General features: G+C 52.9%; 1 pseudogene; it reads right to left on the bottom strand.

Annotated features, from left to right (window-relative positions):
- LOC132334706 (zinc finger protein 850-like) overlaps positions 1-17806 on the bottom strand; it is a 1213125-nt pseudogene that overhangs the window by 1047800 nt on the left and 147519 nt on the right.

The raw sequence follows: 17806 nt of genomic DNA, 5'->3' as shown, positions 1-17806 counted from the left end.
GTTTCCATGGCAACCATCACCATAGCCCTGTTGCTATGGTCAGTCCCTTGGCAGCTCCATGGAGACCCCATGCCAGGGGTGGTTGCCATGGACATCAGCTCAGGCCTGCAGCCAGAGCCTGTTGCCATGGCAACCATTTGCAGTCCCATCCCCAGGGTCATGGGATCCCAGAACCACAGAACTGGCTGAGTTGGGAGGGACCCATCAGGATCCTTGAGTCCAACTGCTGGCCCTGCACAGGACACCCCAACAATGCCAGCCGGGGCCCGGCAGCACTGTCCAAATGCTGCTGGAGCTCAGAGATCCCTGGAGCTGGGACCCTTCCCTGGGGAGCCTGGGCAGGGCCCCAGCAGCCTCTGGGGAAAAACCTTTTCCTGAGATCCAACCTAAGCCTGCCCCTACTCAGCTGCAGCTGTCCCAGGCACCAGAGGGAAGAGGTTCCCACAGCCCCAGCCAGGGACCCGCTCCCAGGGCTGGGACCAGCTGGGATGCTCGGTTTCCACGGGCCAGGGTTCAGGAATGGGATTCCCCAATTTCCTGCTCCCGCTAAAACCACTCAGCCCTCGCTGCCCTCCCGCCTCCCATGGAAAGCACAAAAGGCAAAGAACCCGGGCTAGAATAAGAATAATTTATGGGGAACAGCAACAAGATAAAGAACAAACAGAAACAAAAACAATATTCATAACAGAAGGAATAAGAAAAACTATTTACAGGGAAAACTACAACATCAACGGCTGGCTTTTCCTGGCCACGCATTTCCCCTGCCTGGAAAGGACACCCTTCTCCTCAGGGAGAGAGAGAGAGAGAGAGAGAGAGAGAGAGAGAGAGAGAGAGTCCCTTCTGTGCCTCTGGGAATGACCTGAGGTGGGAGTGAATATAATAACACAGCCATGGCCAGACCCTCATGTTCTTCAATCCCACATCATGTCACTGGCAGGGTCAGGAAAAGGGACAGGTGTCTTCCCAGCATGGATCATGGGGAACATGGATCACCAGGGCTCTTCCAAACATGGGAACTCCAATGGGGGATGAAGCTGGAGCAGTGCACGAAGGTCCTCCTGCGGTCAATGCATTTGCAGGGCTTCCCTTACCGGTGCCTCCGTTGGTGTCTGGTCAAGTTAGAGCTCCAGCTGAAGCTCTTCCCACACTGGGAACACTCGTAGGGCCTCTCCCCAGTGTGGATGCACCGGTGCCTGGTGAGGCTGGAGTTGTGCTTGAAGCACTTCCCACAGCCAGGGCAGCAGAAGGGTCTCTCCTCTGAGTCAATCTGCTGGTGCTGGAGGAGATCTGAGCTGGTGTGAAACCTCTTCCCACACTCGGGAGGCTCAAAGGGCCTCTCCCCAGTGTGGATGCGTTGGTGGATGACGAGTTCTGAGCTGCAGCTGAAGCCCTTCCCACACTCCCCACACTTGTAGGCCCATTCACCAGTGTGGATCATCTGGTGGCTGATCAGGTGGGAGCTCTGGCTGAAGCTCTTCCCACACTCCAAGCACTTGTGGGGCTTCTCCCCATCAGGAAGCTGCTCATGGACCACCAGCTCTGAGCTCTGGCTGGAGCTCTGTCCACTTTCTGGGCACAGGGTGGGTCTTTCCTCCTCAGAGCACCCTGGGCTGTCATTGCAGCCCCTCCTCCTGTGAGATCTTCCAGGATTTTCCTCCCTGTAGAATTCCTGTGCCATGGAGCCACTCAAAACCGCCTCTTCCACAAGGTTCTGACATGGGGATTTGTCCTCCCTGGTCTCTATCCTCAGCTCCATGTCAGAGTGAGGAAGGACAAGGAGAGGATGGGATTTGCTTCCGTGCCAGAGGGAAGGGGAAGGAGATCCCCCCAGGGCATTCCCAGAAGGACGGCGTTGGCAGCAGGTTTGTCCTGCAGCTGGGGGCAGTGCTGGGCTGGGAAATGGAGCAGGAGAGAGGGGGAAAGGGGCACTGACTTCCTCCTCACCTGCCTGGGTGTCCTGGGGCATCTTTGTCTTCTTGCAGCCTCCTCCTCCATGTGGCAAAGGTTTGGGAATAGGATATCCTGTTTTGGGAGGAAAACAAGGGTTGAGCACATAGAGTCTTGTACTGGATTTGAAGACAAACCAGGGGGAGAGTCTAAGCCAGAATTATAATTTAATAGGAAAATTAAGTTCAGGGCAATGATACAGAAACACTGCCTTAAGCTGACAGAGTCAGGATATTACCTGACACCCTGTTGATCAGGGGGCTGGTAGCAGTCCCATTAAATGGTGGCTGAAGTCCTGTTGGAGTGATGAACGTGATTCTGTCGAAGCAGTGATCCTGTAGAAGGGTCTGGCCTTCCTCTGAAGGTCCGGGGGTGGTTATGGAGCTCTTGTCCTCTGGGAATGCAGTAGGCAAGGTGCTCCTGGTCTTGTAAGCCTCAGTTTATATCCAGGTAGGAATGCTTGGTTCCTCCCCCTGGGTGGAGCATCCCACAATGGGGGGATGTAATTTCATCAGTCCTGCAGTGGCACTCAATGGCCCATTCACAGAAGATATCTCCCCTGGAGGGCGTTATCAGGGGTGAGTCATGGAAGAGATAAAGAACTCTTCCCCACCTGTTTATAGCAGTTTGTGGAGATGGTGATTGAAAACATGTTTTTGGTTCCATCTTACATTGCAACCTGAAACAGTGGGGTAATCCCTGCTCGGGGGGGTGAGCACCACCCCCCTTACCCAGACTGGCTCAGGTGTAAAACCCCCACCCTGGGAAGGCCACACACACAGGGGACAATGTCACACTTGCCCTGCCCCAGGGGTGGTCTCTGTCCTTGTCACTCCCTTGTTCTCCCCCCTTTTCTCTTTCTTTCCATCTCTCTCTCTACCTCACATTTACTGTTCAATAAAATCCATGTTGGATTTGGTCTCATTAACACCTTAATCGGAGCAGAGGCATCTCTCTAACAATTTTCTTAACCAGCTTGCAACATTATTTTGACACAGTGAGTTTAAGCACTGTTCTCTGACCCCAAGTTCCTTTGACAAGAGCATGGTTCCCTCCTCTGAGGAGGTCGTGGCTCTACTGGAGGAACTCTTGGAAACTTGGACGCTGTTTCCTCAGAGCGACTAATGGGAGAACTGATGAGGAAAATGGCTGTTGTGGGTGGCCAGTGTAAAGAAAATATTTTGTTGTCCTTTCTTGAAAAGTTTGTTAAAATCACTGGAGGAAAGGGAGCAAATGATACCAGCAAGACTGACAAGGTTCGTTCACCCCATGGTGAGGAACACAAGGCTGCTAAAAGTCCCATAAGAAGCCCAGCTCAAGTAGCTAAATTCCCAAATAACTCCAGAATTCACAGGCTCGGGGGCTTTGCCAAATGTGAGAATCATTTTTCTCTTTCTCCCTGTCACCTTTTTAACAGCTACACAGAGCTTCCCCTTCCTTTGAATAATCTGTATAGGGCTGAATTTCCCCTTTTCTTTTATCGGAACCTGCCAGCAGCTGAGCTGGAGCTGTGCAGGAACCGATGAAACTTGGAATTGCCATCATCATTGCTTCTGTTGTTGGTTTATTCATGTTTGGGATTTTTTTGCATTTTCATCACATGTGACTTGTGGGAAAATCAAGTATTCATCAAGGTATTTTATGCAGAGTTAAGTTTGATTTCTGCCGAGTTTATTTTGTCCAGTGCCCAGGGGATGCTCAAGGGGTCTCTGTGCCTGTCCCCCTGGGGGATGCTTGGGAGGGGCTGGGGGGGGTTTGTCCCTGTCCCTGTCACCCCAGGCCATTCCCCAGGGAGTATCCCTGTCCTTCTCACCCCAGGCTATTCCCCAGGGAGTGTCCCTGTCACCCCAGGCCATTCCCCAGGGGGTCTCTCCATCATTCTCACCCCAGGGAATTCCTGGGGGGGGTCTCCCTCCCCCTCACCCCTGTCTCAGGGGCAGTCTCTGTCCCTCTCAGCACAGGGATGCTCAGGGGTCTCTGTCCCCTCGCCCTGGGGGATGCTCGGGGGGTCTCCATCCCTCTGGCCTCAGGGAATGCCTGTGCAGGGCTGGGGACCAGGGGCTCTGTGTCCCTCTCACCACTGAGGGTGCTCGGGGCTGGGGGGGCTCTCCGACCTTCTCACACCTGGGGAGGCTGGGGGGGGGGGGTCTCTGTCCCTCTCAGCCCTGGTGTGACCCCACACAAACATCATCGGGGTCAGAGGGACAGAGACACCCCCAAACCCCCAGAAGGGCTGAACCTGGGATTTGGTTTGGGGCTGAGGATTTAGGAAGGGGCTGGAATTGGAGCTGGGGTTGGATTTGGGGCTGAGATTTGGATTAGAGCTGGGATTGGGGTTCAGGCTAGATATGGGATTGGCTTTAGGGCTGGGGTTGGGACTGGGTCTGGGGCTAGACGAGCCTGGCACTGGGATGGGATTAAATACAGAACTGTGAGTGTGTCTAAATGTGGAGTGAGATTGAGACCAAGATCAGGGTCACACAGAGCAGGACAGGGGGATGTCACTGCAGGATGCCCCTGGCATTGTCCCGGCCCTCCTCAGGTACCTTCAAACATGGGGGGCAGCTGGGTGCTCCAAGATCCAGATGCTCCCACGCTGCCCCTCAATACCAGGCAAGCATTCCCTGAGGGCAGCCCTGACTGTGACCCTTGGGGCTCTGGGATCAGCCCTCACATCCCTGTGGGAGCAGCTGCAGACAGGACAAGAGACTTCCCTCCTCCTCTTTCCTGTGGAAGGATGAAGCCCAGCTGCCCTTTTCTTCTGGTGCCTCCTCCTCTCCTCTGTTATGAGTAAAAAAAGAGTTACCCATTTTTTTTAAGAAAAGGGTTGCAGAGTTTAAAGTTAAGCTGGGAACTGATTGCTGGCCAAGACTTCTGGTGTTGGTTAAATTTTCTAATCATCTGTTGAGTATTGTCGTTAACCCTCTATTGTGGAGAATTCTTTTTTTCAGTACCACCCTTGCCTGCTGCCAAGAGGATGACAGCCCCCCCCGGATGATGGGAAGGGGAGGGGAAATCTCAGGAGACATGCAAATTTATCTCAAAACCCAGACTGCAACGGGACGGGACCCCACCAAATCCCGGAAAAATACCCCAAAAGAAATGAGCCAAAGCAGATTTGAGAGGTCAGGGTGGTGTTTGGACAGCAGGGGCGAGGTCCGAAGCCAGCAGAGATGCTAAAAACCTCAGTCACTCCTCGCCCCGGTTTAAGTCAGTCGAGTCCAGGACTCCTGAACCGGCAAACCAAACCAAACCCGGGGTATACCCCCACTGCCCTTGGGAGGACGGGACTCCTGGCTCTGCCCCCCAGGGGACAGAGCTGCACTTTCCTTCTTTTCTGAGTCACTGCTGGGAGCGGCTGCAGGGAACCATGGACCTGTCAACCCCCCCATCCTGAGCTGATCACTTTTAAAAAAGGCATTAAAAAGGAGAAAGATCTCCTGCCCTGTTTATTTCATCCTCCACTGAGGATGTCAACAAACTCCTCAGGAGCAGGAAAATCCCCATTCCCTGTTTCCTTGTGGCTGCAGCCTGGAGCATCAATTCAGAATGAAAAACTTTCTGATAGCCCTGCTGAATGGCACCAGGAGAAGGTTTTGAGAAAGGGTGGAAATTGTATTTTGATAGGAAATAAAGTTACAAAATTATTTCTTTCTGTGCTATTCATTTTCAGTCAGTTCCAGTTTCTGTTTCAGAGTGCCACCTTCTCAGCTGATTGTGTTTGTGTCCTCCTTTCTCTTCTGCCTTTCTCTGCCTGCTCTGTTTCCCTCTCAGTGTCTCTCTTGACCCAGGGCAGCTCCCACCAAGGACCCTGCCCTGATTTAATTCCCAATCCACGAGCTACAACAACCATGGGTAAAGTTATAAAGGCTGGCAGTGAAATGTCACTGTAAGATCTTGCTCCACTTGGCTTTTGGGTCCTTCTTAAGAGCTTTGCCTGCGAGGGCAGGAGCATCTTTTCTTTACTGGGAAGGAGACAGGGAGAGAAAGAAATCGGGAAGAGGTCTCAGAGAGAGAGAGAAATAGGAAAGAGGTCTTGGGTGGGGTGGGGGGGGGGAGGTGGGAGGAGAAAGAAATTGGGAAAGTGGTCTCAAAGGGACAGAAAGAAATAGGGAAGAGGTCTCAGAGGGAGAGAAAGAAAGAGGAAAAGGCTCCGGCTCGGACTCCGCAGCTCCCAGGGACACCCACAGGGCACAGCGCCGTTCACAATTCCAGCCAATCAGAGAACGCACTAAACAATTTCCAGCCAACCAGAGCTTTTCTCACTGATGACTCACTGGTTGCCAGGCAGACCCGCGAAACCCAGCAGCCCCTGGAGCGGAATTTGGGGCTCGGGCCAGGGGGACTGATCCGCACCGGGGGGTCCCCGAGCCCCCTGCCCACCCCTGGGGCTGATCGGGGGCTCCCCCCACCCAGCAGCCGGTGCTGCGGCGGCCGTGGGGCAGAGGGGTTGGAAAGGGGGGTCCGGGCTGGGAGTGGAGGGAATGCGGGGCCGGGTGCTGAGCACAGGGCTGAGCACGCAGAGATGGTTTTGTTCTTGCTGAGCTCGCACTGAGCCAAGGCCTGTCCTGCCCCTCGTCCGGCCACGCTGCAGAGGGGCTGGGGATGTGGGGGAGGTTGGGAGGGGACACAGCCAGGACAGGTGACCCCAACTGACCCCGGGGACACCCCAGACCATAGGACATCATGATCAGGGTATAATGTGGGGGAACAAAGAGGAAGGAGGGACATTTGGAGTGAGGGTTTTGTCTTCCCAGGTAACACTTAGGCAGGATGGGGCCCTGTTTTGCTGGTGGGCAGGGTCAGCACCAAAGACACAGACATCAACTTCATTTGAGGAGCAGTGTCATTTAGATAATCCAAATTTGCCAAAAATATAAAAAGTATTAGATAGGCAAAGAAAAAATCATTAATAATTCCAAAAGAGAAGATGTTGAAATGATTATCACTCAACTCTCCATTTCTGGCTGCAGGCCCTGGAGATTCTGTCCCTTCCTTCAGTCAGGGTTGCATTCCCTAACAAGTCCTGGTACCAAATCCTGGTTTCCAAGGCTGGAACAGTGTCTCAGGTTTAGCTGGGTGTGTATACAATTACTCTGGGGGATCGGCTGTCTGTCTCTGCCCCCAGACACGCTTAGGATGGTTCTTGCACGCTGGGCTTCAAAGGATGAGACTGGACGCCAGGTTTTTTCGGTCTTCAGTTTGTTTATTATCTCTTATCTAAAAAGTCCTTTCCCTGCCTGAAGGATCTGACCAACACGGCAGCCAAAGGCACTCTGCCCACCCCTAAGGCGGCCGCATCTTTTATAACAAAAACTACGTATATCATATTTACATTTTGTCCCCAATACCTATCATCTTCGTCACTAAGTACACCCTCATCCCAGACCAATCCACAAGTGCCAACACCAGCCCAGAAGATGGAAGACAGGAAGAAGAAGGAAAAGCCCGGCGGCACACCCCGACTCCTCCATCCTGTCTCCACCACCCCCCTGCACCGAAACCCCAAAACCTGTAATTCACCCTATAATAATATCTTCCCTTCACCATCTACACCTGAGTGGTTCCCGCACGCTCCACCTCCCCATACACCGGTGGCACATCTCCAGATGGACCAAAATCAAGCCACCAAGTGCTCCTGGCAACACTCCAGGGCTCCCGAGCCCCCCAAGGGTTCCCCCGGTAGCTCTGGACATCAGGAGTGATGTGCTGAGCTCCCACAAATTACCAACTGTTAAAGGTGGGGCAGTTATCATCTGTTAATTGAGCAGTTTACTTTATCTCTTCCACAAGGAATCCTCCCTCTGGGGAGATATCTTCTGTTAATGGGCCATTGAGTGTCACTGCAGGACTGCTAGAAATTCCATCATCCCATTGTGAGGTGCTCCGCCCAGAGGGAGGAGCCAAGCATTCCTACCTGGATATAAGCTGAGAATGAGAACATCAGAGTCAGCCTTCTCCCACAGGACTCCCAAAAGAGCAGTTTTCAGCTCCACTGGATCCCAGACAAAGACCAGGCCCATCGACACCACCACTGGACCTCCAGAGGAAAATTCCAGCCTTCTACAAGATCCCTGCTCCAACAAAACCGCATCTGTCACTGCAGGAGGACGGCAGCCACCATTTAACGGGAGTGCTACCAACACCCTGACCCACAGCGTGTCAGGTGGTATTCTGACCCTGTAAGTAGTTTTTAAGTACTATTGCATTTGTATTTTTAATTTTCCTACTAAAGAACTGTGGTTCCTATTCCCATAGCTTGGCTTGACAGCCCCTTATTTTGAAAATTATAATTCTAAGGGAGGGGGTTAACAATTTCCATTTCAAGGGAGGCTCCTGCTGTCCTTTGCAGACACCTGTCTTTTCAAATTGACACAATGCCCCAGGACAGCCAGGCAGGTGTGGAGGAAGTCAGTGCCCCTTTCCCCCTCTCTCCTGCTCCATCTCCCAGCTCAGCAGGGCCCCTGGCTGAAGGACAACCCCGGTGCCCTTGCTGTCCTGCTGGGGCCATACTGGGGGGATATCCTTCCCCTTCCCTCTGGCACGGAGGCAAATCCCATCCTCTCCTTGTCCTTCCTCCCCCAGGGAAGGAACTGAGGATGGAGACCAGGGAGGACAAATTCCCACAGCAGAACCTCGTGGAAGAGAAGCCCTACAAGTGCTTGGAGTGTGGGAAGAGCTTCTGGCAGAGCTCTGACCTGATCCGGCATCAGATGATCCACACCGGGGAATGGGCCTTTGAGTGTGGGGAGTGTGGGAAGGGCTTCAGCTGCAGATCCAAGCTCATCACCCACCAACACATCCACACTGGGGAGATGCCGTACGAGTGTCCCGAGTGTCTGAAGAGGTTTCACACCAGGTCCCATCTCCTCCAGCACCAGCAGATTCACATGGATGAGAGGCCCTTCCGCTGCCCCGACTGCGGGAAGGGCTTCAAGCGCAACTCCCAACTCCTCACCCACTACCTCATCCACACTGGGGAGAGGCCCTACGAGTGCACCCAGTGTGGGAAGAGGTTTCAGACCAGCTCCAGTCTCCGCCTGCATGAGCGCATTCACATGGATGAGAGGCCCTTCTGCTGCCCTGAGTGCGGGAAGGGCTTCAAGCAAAACATCCACCTCATCACCCACCGGCGCATCCACACTGGGGAGAGGCCCTACGAGTGCACCCAGTGTGGGAAGAGCTTCACCCAGAGCTCTCACTTGACCAGACACCAACAGATGCACCGGTAAGGGAAGCCCTGCAAATGCCCCCACTGCAGTGCTCTTCATGCACTGCTCCAGCTTCATCCCCTATTGGAGGTCCCAAGTTGGGAAGAGCCCAGGTTATCCGTGTTCCCCATCATCCATGCTGGAAAGACACCTGTACCTTTTCCTGCCCCTGCCAGTGACATGATGTGGGATTGAAGAACATGAGGGTCTGGCCGTGGCCGTGACATTACACTCACTCCCACCTCAGGTCATTGCCAGGGGCAGGAAAGGGACTCTCTCTCTCCCTGAGGAGAAGGGTGTCCTTTCCAGGCAGGAGGAAATACATGGGCAGGAAGAGCCAGCCGTTGATGTTGTGGTTTTCCCTTTAAGTTGATTTTCTTATTCCTTCTGTTATCAATATTGTTTCTGTTCCTCTTTGTTTTTTATCGTGTTTCTGTTCCCAATAAATTTTTCTTATTCCAGCCTGGGACCTTTGCCTTTTGTGCTTTTCATAGAAGTCGGGAGGGCAGCGAGGGCATCATGGTTTTAGCGGGAGCAGGAAAGTGAGGAACTCCATTCCTGAACCCCAGCCCATGAAAACCAAGCATCCCAGCTGGTCCCAGCCCTGGTGGCCATGGCAACAGCCTTGGGAGCGGGTCCCTGGCTGGGGCTGTGGGAACCTCTTCCCTCTGGTGCCCAGGGACAGGAGTGGAGGGAATGGCTGCAGCTGAGTCGGGGCAGGCTTAGGTTGGATCTCAGGAAAAGGTTTTTCCCCAGAGGCTGCTGGGGCCCTGCCCGGGCTACCCAGGGAAGGGTCCCAGCTCCAGGGATCTCTGAGCTCCAGCAGCATTTGGACAGTGCTGCCGGGCCCCGGCTGGCATTGTTGGGGTGTCCTGTGCAGGGCCAGCAGTTGGACTCAAGGATCCTGATGGGTCCCTCCCAACTCAGCCAGTTCTGTGGTTCTGGGATCCCATGACCCTGGGGATGGGACTGCTAATGGTTGCCATGGCAACGGGCTCTGGCTGCAGGCCTGAGCTGATGTCCATGGCAACCACCCCTGGCATGGGGTCTCCATGGAGCTGCCCAGCAACTGACCATAGCAACAGGGGGCTGGTGATGGTTGCCATGGAAACTGACCACAGCAACAGGGACTGGTGATGGTTGCCATGGAACCTGTCCATACCAACAGGGGGCTGGTGATGGTTGCCTGCTGAGGATCAGATTTGTCACAGGCCCTCAGAGGGGTTCCATGGGGACTTTCCAAGAGTCTCCAGGCTGTTCAAGAGCTGGAATGTCACAGGCAGAGACAGGGGCTCCATGGAGACCTCCCAGGGCTTTCTGGGGGTGGTAAAGAGCCCTGTGTTCAGAGGCAGTCACAGCCATTCCATGGTGACATCCCAGGGGACCTTGGGCTGCAAAGGCACCGATCTGTCACAGGCACTCATGGGGCTCCACGGTGACATCCCAGGAGTCCCCAGGCTGCCAAAGAGCCAGGATGTCCCAGACACTCACAGGGGTTCCTGTCATGGGCACAGTTGGAGCTTCAGGCAAAGTTTATTAGAGAAGCTCCTGTTTGCTCATGAGGTGCAGAAAGGTTCCCCAATAGCCCCCACATATCCCCAGATACCTCCAAGGACCTCCAGGCTTTCTAAACTCCTTCTGTGAGAGGAGCCTTGGAGCAGCTGGTTCCAATCCCAGCCTCAGACTTTTCAAGAGTTTGTGTGTAAAGAATTATCAAGGTGGAATTAAACCTTTACAGAATTTGTCCCACAGGATTAAGGATGACAAAGTAGATATATTTATATAAATATATATTATATTTTTTGGTAATGATTAGACAAAATTATCTTAAACAGAAATATTTACTCCAAGGTATAAGAGCTGTAACTCTAATATGTTATGTTATGTTATGTTATGTTATGTTATGTTATGTTATGTTATACTATATTATACACTCAGAATTCATTTCAAAGCAACTGTATTCAAGAAAAAGAAGCAGTTATTAAGCAGAGATTGATGTCATTCCCCCAGAGCAATGACGGGGGCAAATCCCTTTGGCTCAGCCTGGAGCAGTGACCTTGAGGGGTGTCCCCACTGCAGGGAGGAATCTTCACACTCCCCCAAGAAGGGAAATGTCAGGAGATGCTGCCATTAACATTTGGGATGGAGCTTTTCTAGTCTGAAGTGCTGCCCTGTCAGTCAGATGTGCTCAGGCTGGGCCAACTCAGCAGCTCTGCAGAAGCTCCCAGTGGTGTCACTTGTTGTTCCTTTCTCCAGGGATTTTTTCAGCCCTGCCACAGCTTCAGCTCCCTCTGAGGATGTTGAACTTTGGGATGGAGGAGTCAGGCTGGTTTCTGCATTATTCACCCCAAAGCGGTGTGACCTCTGTCATTCATTTCCCACTGGGGCCTTGCTGGTGTGGTTGAAGCCCACTGCAGGCAGAGCCTCCTGCTCCAGCAGGAACTGCCTTTCCTGTGCCATGAGCAGGGCAGGTCCCGCTGCAGGAAAAGCCCCAGGCCAGCCCCAGCACAGGGAAGGCCTCGGGCACAAGGGCAGAGTGCCCTGCTGGGAGCTGTGCCAGGGAGAGCCCGAGGCACCAAAGGCACCTTGGCAGCAGCAGCTGCTTGCAGGGCATGGCCAGAAGCCTCCCTTGGCACCCCGGCCTGGTGGCCACCACTGCAGAGCTGCTGCCTCAGGGCTCATTTCTGGCTGGGCTCTGAAAAGCCACTTCTGCTCCAGGAGCCTGACTGGGAAGCCACTGGCCTCAGCACCTTGGGGACAAGATATTAATGACAAAACTCTGCCCCAGCAGAGACAAGGCAGGGGCAGAGGAAAGGGGAGAGCCAGGCCCAGGGCCAGGGCTGCCATGGTGATGGTTGTGAGGTCACTGCCCCTGCAGCAGCCTGGCTGCCCTCAGCAGACATTCTGGCCAGAAGTGTGGTGAGGGCACCCAGCACATCAGAGAACCCACTCAACACGAAATCCATCCTTTGTGATGAGACTGTTTCACTGGGTCAGGTTGCACAAAGCTCCTGCTCTTGGAGCATTCCTGGGATGTGGGATCCACTTCTCTGGAAAAACAGCTGCAGTTTTGTGCCACTCTCATTGTAAAATATTTCTTCCTTCTGACAAATGTAAATCCACCCTCATTCAGTTTAAAGATGTTGACCCTTGTTCTGTCACTGCAGGATTTGGGAGAAAATATTTTGACCAGTATTTTCCCGCTTTCACTGATCTTGGAAAGAAACCGAAAATCTCCCAAGCTAGAGTTTGGAGGTCTCATCACAGAACCAGCAGGGACAGGCTGAGGTCTCTGGGTTCCTTGATGTGGAGACTGAGGACAGAACAGGAGTAGCCTGGAAGGGATTGAAGGGTGGTTTCAGAGAGGCTGGAGTTTTTCTTCATTGTATAAATTAGCCAGAGAAAGAAATAATGGCACCAAGGGCAGCTGGAGAGGCCCAGACTGGGCACCAGGAGAAAGGAATTTCCCTGCCAGGGCAGGGCTGTGGTGCAGCACGTCCCCAGAAGGAGCCTGGAGCAGCCCAAGGCTTTGTGTGGGCAGGCAGAGGCAGGCAAGAGGCAGAGCTGTCAGCAAAGGAAGGGGCCAGCCAGGTGGAACAGCCAGGGGATGACCACAACTTGCAGGGACAGAGGTGCAGGTTTGTTCAGCACCAGAGACACCTTTCCCTTTGCTTGTCTTGAGCTGTCATCAGTGCCTCCAGTGTTCTGCTCTAGCTGGAACCTGGGGACACTTTCTCAGTCCTGTCCCTCTGAAGGATCTATTAAAGTATAAGAAACTTGAGTGTATCAATGTCTTTTTGAGTTCTTGAGAAGTTCTTGGAGCACACTCTGAGGGACTGGGTCTGATGCAAAGAGCACCAAAGCCCCAGAGGGTCACTAAAGTCCTTGTGCTGTGTCTGTGCTGCTGAGCTGGGCTGGGCTCCTGGCACAGAGGCAGCTCCTGGCAAGGGCAGCGCTGCAGAGAGACAGCTCTGGGCAGGAGCAGCTCCTGTGCACAGCCCAGCAGGGCTGGGGCACGGCCAGGGCACCTCAGGGACACGAGCAGGGCACAGACAGAGCTCACAGGGGCTCAGCACTGGCAGGGGCTGTGGGATGTCCCCGAGGGGGCTGTGTCACAGCAGCACCTCTGTGGCTGTGTCATAGAGGCACAGAGCAGCTGTGATGTCAGCAAGGGCCTGTGTGACAGCCCAGAGTGGGTTGTGTGAGGTCACAGATTGGGCTATGACATCACAGAGTTTGTTGTGTGAGGTCACTGAGCAGCTACAACATCATAGAGGGGATTCTGTGACATACAGAACAGGCTGTGACATCATGTCATGGCTGTATGACATCATAGAGCAGGCTGTGAGGTCAAAGTGTGTGCTGTGACATTACAGAGTGGCAGTATGACATCACAGAGAGGGTTTTGTCACATCACTGAGGGGGTTGTGACATCACAGAGCTGGCTGTGACATCATAGAGTAGGGTGTGAGGCCATAAAGTAGATCCTGCCATCATAGAGGGTGGCTCTGTGGCATCAGAGAGTGGGTTGTGGCATCAGTGGGTGGCTGTGTCACATCGTAGAGCAAGCTGTGACATCACAGAACAGACTGTGACATCACAAGGTGACTTTGTGACATCACAGAGCAGCTGTATGACATTCCAGGGTGACATCCCAGAGTTGGCTTTGTGACATCACAAGGGTGCTGTGTGACCTCCCAGAGTGGGCTGTGACTTCACAGGAGCTGTGTGACATCACAGGGGCAGTGTGACATCACAGGGGCTGTGTGAGGTCACTCTGCCCTGTCCCCCCTCACAGCCCCCCCAGAGCAGTCCAACCCTGCTCGTGCCCAGCAGGGTCCCCTGTCCCCCCAGGTCCCCCCGCCCCTGGTGCCGCAGCCTCCCCCAGAGGATGTTCCACGAGATCGACCCCAGAGCCTGACACGGGGACGGGGGGCCGGGGCCATGGGGGTGGGACAGGGGGACAGGGACCCCCCGGCAGCATCCCCGTGTCCCCCAGGGCCAGAGCCTGGGCCAGGGCTCCTTCACCCTGTTAGGAATGACGGCTTGAGAATGCTGAAAAAATCCCTGGCAAGGGATCAGCAAAAACCAGATTTGATATTAAGGGACAGCAGCACAAAGTTCCTTGGCAAGAGTCACTCTGCTCCTGACTGGACACTTCAGGCACACCAGGAAAACAAAGCAACAACAAAACCAAACAGAATCCAGGCAATCAAACCAGAAATGAACTGAGAACTCTCCCTGTGTATGTGTGACAAAAGGGCAAGGATAAAAGGAATAAAGAGATAAAAGCATAAAAGAGCTCAAACCTAACAGGACTTCATTTATACCTTAACTGATACCTTAAAGGCCACAATTTAGCCAAAACCTGCACCTAACACTATTTAACCTGACATGAAACCTACGACTTTGCAATTTAACAGAGGAATAAGACTTAAGAGTGTTCAACTTACCTAATAACTTACATTAAAAGTAACAACTTGGCAAAAGAACAACTCTCAGAAGCATTTAACTTAGCTCATACCTCATGACTGAACTATTCTTAGAGGCCTGACTGACTCAGCTCTCCAAGGCACTCAAACCCCTCAGAGAGCAGCATTTCTGCCACATTTCCCCAGCACAGGCACTCCTGTGTGCACACAGACACAAAGAGTCAGTGCAAGGCACCTGGGAGAAATTCCCCTGAGGGCAGGGAATGCTCCCTGTGGATGCTTTGGCATCTCCCCAGCAGGCCAAGGGCTGAGCCTGGAGCAGTGGGGGGATCGGCCCAGGCTCTGTCGCTGTTCAGGATCCCCGAGTGCAGCAAACGGGAGAGTTCCTGGCTGGGAGAGGCCCCACTCAGAGGGAGTCGCTGGCCCAGGAGAGCTCCAAGGGCTCCTTTTGGAGCGCTGTTTGCAGGGCCCCACCAGAGGGGCTTCAGTCCCAGCAATGGCTCATCCTGGCCACACTTGGCATCAGCAGCTTTCTTTGGCACTGTGAGAACAGGGATGTTGTGCCACCGAGGGAACAAAAACAGTTCCAGGGCTGCTCCTAAAGGAACCAGGAGCTGGTTGGGCAGCAGCAGTGCCTGGAGCAGGCAGTGTTTGTGATGAGCTGCAGAGGAGCTGAGCCCAGGGGCTGCTGGCCAAGGCCGAGGCCCAAGGAGCATTTCTCAGCTGGCAGGGCGGGCTGAGAAGGGGAGGGGGGAATGCAGCAGCACAGGGCCATGGAACCAAGGGACCAGTGTGACACTGTGGGGCCCTGTGAGACCAAGGGACCATTGTGACACTGTGGGGCCTCATGGAATCATGGAGACCACTGTGACATTGCTTGCCTCCTACTCCTGCCACCAGATTTCCTTACCGATGCTCCTCCACACTGTTTGGTCCTCGGCTCCTTGGCTGCTGCTGACTGGTCCAGATAGGGCCAGATATCCCGGAGCCCCTCAGTCCTCTCTCCGGGTGTGGCCTATCCCGGACGAGTGCCCAAGACTGTTATGAATGGCACATGACCAGCTCTTTAGTGGTTTCAGCTTTACTGGAAACAGTCTAGGTAGGGGACCCATGGGGGTGTGCGCACACCACCACTCCTCCCGAGACGGCGTGGAGAAGGAGGATGTCAGCTCTGTCATCCGGCAGAGCTGGGTCTTCTTTCCTCACGAGAGTCTCTGAGTAGACGCCTGTTGGTTTCAGGTTCATAATCTTTATACTGCTCTTGGCTTGCTCTGGTTGGGGTGACGAAGGCAAAAAGTTCTGACCAGGGTCTTTGATATTGTCTTATGTTCCCTCTGTTAAGAGGTGTTATTTTGATTCTTTATTTGCATGGTGGTTTGTTGTTCTAGGGGTTTTTGTTATGTAATCCTTTTCTGCCAAGTCTTATGGGAGTTTCATATTTCCTTATTAGGTGACGTAATCATCTTCTTTATGGTCTTGAGTGGTTCACCATTTTAGATGAGAGTGGGAGCAGCCAGGGTAATACCCGACGGTAAGGGGATATACATAATTATAAAACCTTTAACAAACAATAACTAACATTGGCACTTTACATAACCATAAAACATTAAACAAACACTCTATAACTATCATTGGAACTTTTTATTAACTCCTTAAACAATGTATTCTCTGCAACACTGTGGGAAGTTGTGGAACTGAGGGGATCATTGTGGCACTGTTGGGGCCCATGGAACCAAGGGGCCGGTGTGGAAACAAGATGCCCTTGTGAGCCTGTAGGGTGTAAGAGCCCAGAACACTGCCATGCTGGAGGTAACCAAAGGCTCCCTTACTCGAGTTTGGTGCACAGGAGAAACACCAGCCAGATATTCTCAAGCTGCCAAAATGACACAAAATTTTACTGGCAAAGTACAAAAAACCAAGAAACTTTGAAGGAGGATTTAATGCAACATCCAATTACATATAAAACCCTTATCATAGCAATAACTTCATTAACTTAGCTCATTTAACCTAGAAACCTTTAAACACGTAAGCTGTTGTGGTACCCAAAAATGTTCCATATAAAGAGCATTAGGAGAAGAAAGAGAGAGAGACAGAAAGACAGAAGCTCTCTAGAAAGACATGCATATGACTATCAGTTCCTAGGGTTCTGGTGTGGGTGAGACACAAACCCCAGGAGAAGGCAGAGTCCATACCAGGGGCTGACCTTGTGCTCCGTGTTTTTAAGCCCCCAGGCCTTTGTGGGCCTCCCCCCAGGTGGGATTTCTGATCGCTCAGGCAATCAGGGCTGGGTTAGCGCTGTCCCCACTCTGTGACTGATTGACAGCTCATCTCACGGTGTCTCAGGACATTGATCTCATCCAGCCTCTGACAGTGACTATGGTGACACCAGGGAACCTCATGGAACCATGAGTCAGTTGTGACCAGGTGGGTCCAAGGATACCACAGTGACACTGGGGCACCTCATGGAACCATGGGTCAGTTGTGACAATGCAGGTCCAAGGACACCACAGTGACACTACAGAACCTCATGGAACCATGGGTCAGTTGTGACCAGGCTGGTCCAAGGACACCATGGTGACACTATGGAACCTCATGGAAACAAGCGGCCATTGTGACACCATGGGGACCTTATGGAATCAAAGAAGACCACTGTGAAACTGCCATGGAACTGAGGGCACAGGGTGACACTGTGGAGCCTGTAGTGTCACGGAGGAGCCATTGTGACACTGTGGGTCCCCATGGAACCAAGGGAACATGGAACAGGCTGATGCCTTCAGTTTTAGCTGTTATATTTTCCAGATTCTCTGCTGCATTAGTCTGTAACTCTGGACTTCATACAGAGTGTTAGCAAGTTTTCTTCACAGTGTAGTCAGACAAAACAATCCTCTTCCAGCCCCAGAACCAAGGACACGGTTGCAGCTTCAGGCCCCAAAAGTGCAAACAACAGCGAACTGAGCAGAGCAAACTGGGAGGATGGGACTGCATAACCTGAGGCTGTAATTGGACAATTAACCCTAATATTTAAATGGACCAAACATTATAAGAGTGTGAAAACTCTTGACTGGTCATCCATTTTGAGTGTAGTCTCATCTGGGCTCTTGCACTGCTCAAGGTGAATCCTTTGAAGGCCTTTTAATAAATCCCTACTTTATTCCTTGAACTCTGCCCAGCCTCTGTTCCAGAGAGCCTCCCTGGGCATCCAGCTGATCAGTGCCC

This window comes from Haemorhous mexicanus, chromosome 16 (assembly GCF_027477595.1).
Source record: "Haemorhous mexicanus isolate bHaeMex1 chromosome 16, bHaeMex1.pri, whole genome shotgun sequence".
NCBI classification, from domain to species: Eukaryota; Metazoa; Chordata; class Aves; order Passeriformes; family Fringillidae; genus Haemorhous; species Haemorhous mexicanus.
This window is presented reverse-complemented; position numbering and strand designations above follow the sequence as displayed.